At 29.9% G+C, this 8,901-nt stretch overlaps 1 pseudogene; it reads right to left on the reverse strand.

Moving 5' to 3' along the window:
• LOC109359737 overlaps window positions 1-8,416 on the reverse strand; it is a 23,746-nt pseudogene extending 15,330 nt beyond the window's left edge.

Raw genomic sequence — 8,901 nt, forward strand, 5'->3', positions numbered from 1 at the left:
TTTCTACTTCTTCTTATATTCTAAAAGTTTGAATTTTAATCATTCAAGTTGGTACTTTGGTTAAGTTTATTTGTTTGAGAAGTACTTAATGCTGTTTTTAGATTGATCACCTAGAAAATGATTTCAAGTCAATAAAATTACTTGTCTCAAACACTTAAAAAATAGACTAACAAGTAGTTGTACTACTTAGTTTATTTGCCAAGTTAAGCATACTTTTCTTAGGATCTTATATTCATTACTACATCAATATTAGATTCGCCAATGACTAGGGTGTCACAACCTAGTCTCTTTATGGACGTAATATTGTTTAGTAATAAATATAAGTGATTATCATTCTACCATTTTAGGGCATGCACTAAAAGGAGGATTTTAGAACTTGATGTTTGGAGTTAATCAAAGTAAAACATAGGAACTTGTCTAAGTAGTTCAAACTCATAAGAGGTTGAGAAATCTTTTCCTTATTCAAATTGATCTTGTCTCCTCAAGAATTTGCTAATACTTAGTTTATTTTTCTTGTTTAATTGTTTACGTGCAAAATCAAACAAAAACCCATCAAAATATATTTAACTCATTATTTGTGTATTGACATATTCATATGATTCATTTTATTAGGCAATTCCTTGTGGTTCGACATAACCCTATACTATACTACAATTGAATCTTGAAAGAGTTGTAAATTGTAAAATAATAAAGTGTTATCAATAAATTTATTTGTTGAAAACACCTTTTAATATACAAAAATGATGAAACTAACTTACTAACTTTTATTTATTGTTATTTACATTCCGCAATTTATTTATTCTTTAATACCAACCTTCCTTAAGGAAGAAATTTGGTTTGTTAATAAAATGAACCCGAAAGGGAGTAAATAAATAAATGTCACTTAAATTTATTATTCTTTTGTTCTTTATTTATTTATTTGTATCTAACAACTAACTATTCATCATTTTTATGTATTAGAATATCATTAAACCGGTGTTGGAATTTATTCTAAAAAACCGAGATGATATTCAAAGGTACTTAATAATTATGTAATAGGTAATTGCTTCGATACCATTCTACCGGCATTAGAATTTAGTCTAACAAAGTCGAGATGGGGCAAAGAAGGAATAACTCATTCACATGATTATTAAGAAAGTAAGTTGTAACTGGAATGTTCTTGAAACCATTATCACGACGTTGGAATTTATTTCAACAAAGCCGAGATGGCGAACAAAGAATAAAACCGAGTTCTCTTACTTAAATAAACAAACCAAGAAAATGAGAGGGAAAAACCCTCCCGAATTCCGCTTTCAACACTATGTTTGCCATCACTATTCGCCAACACCCTAACCACAACTGTAACTAAGATCTTTTAACGTTGTAATCACTATTGCATAACACCTTGGACCCCTCTACTAAGTAAGGATTCTCTCCATTACTAGAGAGGCAAGTGTGACAAAATTGCAAATAAAAAATAACATGTAATGATACTTTTATCATGAAATCACATTTTTCCCATTGAAAGTATGAGGAGAAACAAACACTTGTCTCTCCACTATTGGATAGGATCATTATTCAACATGATGGGGCAGTGCTCAAGGCTAGTTTCGGCATTTTGTGGATCTAATGTGCTGGAAAAAATTAGGCCCTTCGTATATAAAAAATTAAGTACGCGAAATTTGTATGTTAAAGGTTCAATAAATTTGAGGAACCAAAACAAATTGCCAAAGAAAACTAAATATTAAAAATAATTGTTCATTGTATATCAAAAGTATTTGATACAAGAACGTAAAATACACTTAGTGCAATATTTTGTATCGAACTTCTAAATAATCATTAAAAGGTCTCATATTTTGCCTACCTTAAGTCGAAATTTTCTTTCAATTATATATCAACAATATAATAATATAAAACAATGCTCATTAAAACTAACAAAATATTTAATAAACTTGTACATAGACTAATAATAATTGATTAAGCAATAAATTCAGAAAATAAAAAAAACAATAGAATACTTGTCCCGTTGAGAAAAAAAGTACTCATATATGAAAAAATATATTTTTGACCTTTTACTAATTATGGGTTCCGTGCCCCACGCATGCCGCACACCACTAATAGGGGCAGCTCGAGTGGCAATAATAGTGTGTGTTAGTGGCAGATTGATCATGATGGTGGTCCACTTTTTACGGCCATTTTGCGTATACTATTTCATATATTTGACTCACATTTCAACTAATAGAGTTGGTATCCTCTCCGGTGCTGGAGATGAAAGTAATGAAAAACCAAAGAAAATACTGATTGTAACGACACTGATGTACTTATTTATAATAGAAGATGACACTTTTACTTTTAAAAGTAAGAATAAAACATAAAACTCCCCTCTCTAGCAGAATCTGGATCCATACACACATAATAGTTAAGTTGTTTGAATATGTAAATAATAAGAAACATGTAAACATAAACTAAAGGTCATAGATTTAAAACCCCTTTATCTTTGTTCAAGAGTCTTCAGCGTTTACAGTTGTAACAATAATGGAAATTATTTTTGAAAACAGCTCCACAGTTGTAACAGAAGGCATGTCCACACCTGCAATCCATAATATAAGTAACTTTATATATGTTTTCTTATTACAAAGTTACGTGCAACATTGAAATGAATCCATTGATTACCCATTGCTCTCATAACATCTGGGTAATTAGACTTGAATCATATGTAGGAATGTCATGCTTTAGAAAATTCTGTAAAATTTGATTACTGTGAACACTCAACAAGGTTATAAGTGTGATGAAATGATTGCTTATCAAAGAAAACAATTATTCTACTAAATGAAAGGAGCAATAGTAAAATGGATTTTCTTAAGTATAAAAAAGAAATGAGCAACTAATTTATATCCAAGAAATCGAAGCTGTTCTTAAGTACGAAACTTCCAAAGTTATGATTTGCATAAAAAATGCACGATGGATAGTCAAATCCAAGAGTTGTAAGAGTTCTTAACACCAATATGATCTATTGTAAAATAAGAGAAGAGGGTAGAGTTTGATTCATCTGCCATTGTAGGTATCTTCTAGAAATTGTTGCAGACCTATTGTGTATACCTCTGAAATAGTCCATATTACTAACTAGAAACTTATTTAAAAGGTAAAGCTCTCCCAATGCTTATATTTCTATTAATTAGACTCAAATGATGGGAATCAATAAGGTTTTAAATAGCGGATATGGTCATGTTTTTATAAAAACTCAAAGCCATGACGTTTTGGACAAAGGCAAATGATGACTCAAGCAACTATAACTGCGGTCACGATACGGATTCGACGACTTCCAAACCTCGAACAAATTGACGTCTATAATGGTCATGGATCCTAATTTAAAACCTCAAAAACTCACAAACCCTTGATATGTTAGACAATTAAAGGTAAATGTGATTGATGCAACTACAATTATGACCATGATACAGATTCAATGACTTCCAAAATCTTAACATATAGGTGTTTGTAACGACAGACATGAGAACAAATTTATAACCACAAAAAATTTTAAAACTACATGTAATTAATACCCATATAACTATAATTGTGGCCTCCAATGTAGTAAATCAGTTTTGAATAACATTAAAAAAAAGTTAACCTATATTTCAAGTACATGCATGCATGAGATTTCTCAATAAAACTATCAAAGGAGTGTTTGGGGGCTTGGAAGTGAGGATTCTGACGTCATCATTTTGATCATCGTCATAGTCGGAGTGATCAATGAGATTAGCGGTCGATTTTTGTTTACCTTTAAGAGACAATGGTGTGATATGAAAAGTTTAAACATTTATCACTTCAGCTGTTGAAGGAGGAAAAGCAAGGTTTTTCATTATCTTTGTTATGGTTGAAAATTGGAATTGAAATGAGAGATAAATGTGAATATATTCCAGTAAAGATGGTCACTTTCTCATTCTTGGTATCTTACTGTGTAGGTTTGAATTCTTAAATTCTTATTGACTACTGATCCACCTTGTTTCCATAGGTGCAAAATTTTATAATTACTTAATTATAACATTTATTGCAATATTAATTAATTATAATAATGTATTAATGGACGCACATTCTTTTAATGGAAACTTTAACATTTGAAGTAGGATAGATATCTCAAAAAGGACTTCATTGGCGGATATGAGTTAGTCGACAAAACGTTCGGGCTAAACTAGATGAGAATAAAAAGTTATGGTATAATTTATTTATATTAAATTGCAGTTCAAACTGACCCTGTGAATTGTTTTATCATATGAAATTAATAAATTAATATTACATCATTTATTACTATATTAATTCATTATAGGAATGTATTAATGGATGCACATTCTTTTAATTGAAACATTAATATTTATTTTAGGATAGTCAACTCAAAATGGATTGCTTAGATGAATATATGTTAGTCTGTATAAAGTTTCGGCTACACTAGATGAGAATAAAAGTTACAGTATAATTTATGTATATCAAATTGCAGCTCAAACATGGTGTCATGTTCACTTATATGATTATTAAAATAAATCATTTATTAAATCAATCATTCCTAATCGAATTTCACTTTCTAATAAAACATAATTTGTGACTTCACTTTATACAAATCATTGAAAACTATCAAAAATAATGTCATGTCTATTTATAGTCATGGTATAATAGACCCAAGTTCACAAGGAACTCTATATCTCATAATATAATCATCATCAATCATAATACATCATCATCAGTTTTACTTTCTGTACGAAGATCACTTGTGTGTTCATTATTAATACTTTCATTGTGAACAAATAAGAGTTGAATTTAGTTGTATGGGGTTACTATGGTAAACAATTATGTTTGCTTTTAGTTTTGTTGTACAAGTTATTGTTATTTACTAAGTTTTTGTTATGAAAGATAAATATAATTAAGTATACAATATAATTTAGAAATGAAAAGGGGTGTATATGGTTTAACATTTATTTTCATTTGATTTAATACTAGTGTGATTAAAAGGAAATTATGAAAAATAGGGCGAATAATATAACGTTTCACTCTATCACATCATTGTAATTTATAAATATTTATTTTATAAACTTTACTCTATTTTTTGTTCAAAGTTTATAACACCAATATGTATTTATTACCTAGTTTTTATTATGAATTTATAGTACCATTATGTTCTAAAACAATTTTAATCTGAGATTTATTTCTAAGTTACAGATCCAAAAACCAAAAAAGGGCAGCACCAACTCACCTAGGTAAGCTCAGCCTAAACCTAGTTTTAATATATAGCACATCCAATCTGGAGTAAAAAATTTATTAAATAAAAATTACTTAATATGATACTCAAGTCCTACGAATTTTCATGGTTTAGTTGACTGAAACGACCATTTTGATAAGTCTACTCTAGCAAAAATTGTTTGGGTTGTGTTAACAAATGCAAAGTGTATTATTTAGGAAATATAAAATATGTAAGAAACTAACTCCAATATTTCTTGAAAGGTTAAAACATTGTTTTCAAGATAAAGTTTATGTTTTCCATTTTAAACAATATTCTTAGGCACATATTAATGCTTGAATGACTATTTAATTTATGTTCATTAAAATTAATTGCATATATTTATTGTATGAAAAATGTTGTGAGAATTAATTGCATTTTTGCATGAGGTTATAATAGTGGGAGGAAAACATATCTTGTGGAACAAATTTTGTGTTAGTTTTTTTAATGATTTGAAACATAAAATGATGAAATAATTAAGTCAGCAACATAGTAAACAAATATTTTGCTCTCCTGTAAATATGGTCATTTCATTGTTCACTGTGTCAGAATTAACATTTAACAACATTCATTAAATAACATTTGTGTGTTGAATGCTATTAAATATAAGGCAGAAAGGAATTAATAGCTCTAAGAAGTGCTGACAATGAACCGAACAACCTCGGTATTCGTTCGAAACTCGACTTATTATTTTGCTCGACAAACTTGGTTAATGAACCAAATGAGTCGAACTTGAGGTGGATACAATTCGACTCATTAGGTTCCAGAGCTAGATCCCATATATACATAAACTATTTTTTTATGTTTATTGTTATTATACATTGCATTATTTTTTATGTTTATTGTGTAATATTTACATATATATAACCTTGTGCTGAACGTTCTTTAAATGAATTAATTGTTAAAGTTGTCCAAATGAACCAATTCAAACTGAGCTGAATAGTTCAAGAACTTTAACTGAGTCAAACCCAAGCTAAAAAACTAACTCGTATCGGACTCGAGTCAAGTTTTGAGTTGAGCAAATCCTAACCAACTGGAACTGAGTTGAGATTTCAAAGAATAAAATAGCATTGTTCCATATTAATTAGTCGAAGGGGAATTAAAATAATAGAAGAAACAACATTGGTTGTTAAGTGGTCGAAGGGGAATTAATAATAGAAGAAACAACATTAGTGATTAACCAACTGAAACTAAGTAATAATAGAAGTAATAATAGCATATTATTTGTTTTCTCTTTTCAACATTTTTGTCTAGCCTATTTTAAAACGGGTAGAGCATGAAAATTTGTCAAAAAATCACAATCGGACTTGTCTACATCAACTTTTGGTTTGTGAACTAAAATCAGAAATGGACATGTCCATATTGGCTTTTCATTTGCAAATATTTTGTAGCTGTCGACTAATGGATATGTTTGCCATCTCTATTCGCTAACACACTAATCACAATTGTAACTAAGATCCTGAATCTATGTTTTTAGAAAGTACTTAAAAGATGTATTTAATTAAATTGGACAACCATGTCAAACTTGACAAACTTGGTCATCTTTTATGATTCGTTCAAAACGGATACTCTCAAAGTACAGGCACAATACTACATTAAAAGTATAGATTGCAATGGATGCCATGATACTCCAATCCAAAATGATCTGGGATATGACAATATGAGACAAATTAATGTCATGGTTTTCATAAAAAAATGCACGATGGATAGTCAAATCCAAGAGTTGGAAGAGTTATAGACGCCAATATGATCTATTGTAAAATAAGAGAAGAGGGTGGAGTTTGATTCATCTGCCATTGTAGGTACCTTCTAGAAATTATTGCATACCTATTGTGTATACCTCTGAAACAATCAATATACTAACTAGAAACTTATTTAAAAGGTAAAGCTCTCCCAATGCTTATCTTTCTATTAACTAGACTGAAATGATGGGAATCAACAAGGTTTTCAATAGCGGATACGGTCATGTTTTCAAAAAAGCTCAAAGCCTTAACGTTTTGGACAAAGGCAAATGATGACTCAAGCAACTATAATTGCAGTCACAATACGAATTCGACGACTTTCAAAACCCAAACATTTTGACGTATATAATGGTCATGGATCCAAATTTAAAACCTCATAAACTCAAAAAACCTTGATGTTTTAGACAATTAAAGGTAAATGTGATTGATGCAACTACAATTATGACCATGATACAGATTCAATAACTTCCAAAATCCTAACATATACGTTTTTGTAACGGCAAACATGAGCCTAAATTTATAACCTCGAAATTTTTTAAAACTACAAGTAATTGTGACCCAAATAGCTATAATTGTGGCCTCCAATGTAGTAAATCAGTTTTCAATAATATTAAAAAAAGCTAACCTGCATTTCAAGTACATGCATCCATGACATTTCTCAATAAAAATCCTGCACTTTGGACATCTCATCCACTTGTTATTATTCGCAACCTGCATAAACATATTATCTTCCTTTTCTCTCTCATCATTGTTGAGTTTCTGAATATCATCACACACAATCCCATTATGCCACGAAACCTTACATTGCGCACAGAACAATCTCCTACAATTAGGGCACTCAGATTCCTTCACCAACTCTCCATCGTTGTTAACCATAAGCGCAGAGCAATCCTTATGAGGATAATAGAATTTCTCATTCTCTAGAATCATAGCCTCACACAAAGAATCTCCCCAACGATCAAACACTTCCTTAGGAAGAATTCCACGACAACCTCGAGGCTCCAATAGTCCAACTTCACATTCAGATTGAGGGCATCGAATTTTAACAACGTTCTCTTGAAGCTTAGATTCCACATACATTCCTACAAAAAATAGTTTAGTAAGAGTGAGAGCAATAATGGATATGAAATGCGTCGTTTATGGTTTTGGTTTTAGTACAAATATAACTTATGAAAGGAGTGATGGTATTATTATTATTAGAATTGAAAGATTCTCCAATTTCAAAGATCCTTTTACATTTCTCAGAAGGAGTGTTTGGGGGCTTGGAAGTGAGGATTCTGACGTCGTCATTTTGATCTTCGTCAGAGTCAGAAAGATCATTGAAAATGGTGGTGAATTTGTGTTTACCTTTGAGAGAGAATGGTGTGATATGAAAGGTTTTAACATCTATCACTTCAACTATTGAAGGAGGAAAAGAAAGGTTTTTCATTATCTCTGTTATGTTTGAAAATTAGAATTTAAATGAGAGATAGATGTGAATATATTTCAGTAAAGATGGTCATTTTCAAATTCTTGGTATCTTACTTTGTAATTTTGATTTGTTAAAGTCTTATTGACTACCGATCCACCTTGTTTCCATAGGTGCAAAATTTTGTAATTAATTAATTATAACATTTATTGCTATATTAATAAATTATATGAATGTATTAATGGATGCACATTCTTTTAATGAAAATTTAACATTTGCTATAGGATAGACATGACAAAAATGAATGCATTGACCAATATGAGTTAGTCCGCAAAAAGTTCAGGCTAAACTAGATCAGAAAAAAAGTTAAGGTATAATTTATTTATATTAAATTGCAGTTCAAACTCGCCCAATGAATTGTTTTAGCATATGAAATAAATAAATTAATATTACATCATTTATTGCTATATTAATTAATTATAGGAACATATTAATGGATGCACATT

The sequence above is a fragment of the Lupinus angustifolius genome, chromosome LG11 (assembly GCF_001865875.1).
Source record: "Lupinus angustifolius cultivar Tanjil chromosome LG11, LupAngTanjil_v1.0, whole genome shotgun sequence".
Taxonomy (NCBI): Eukaryota; Viridiplantae; Streptophyta; class Magnoliopsida; order Fabales; family Fabaceae; genus Lupinus; species Lupinus angustifolius.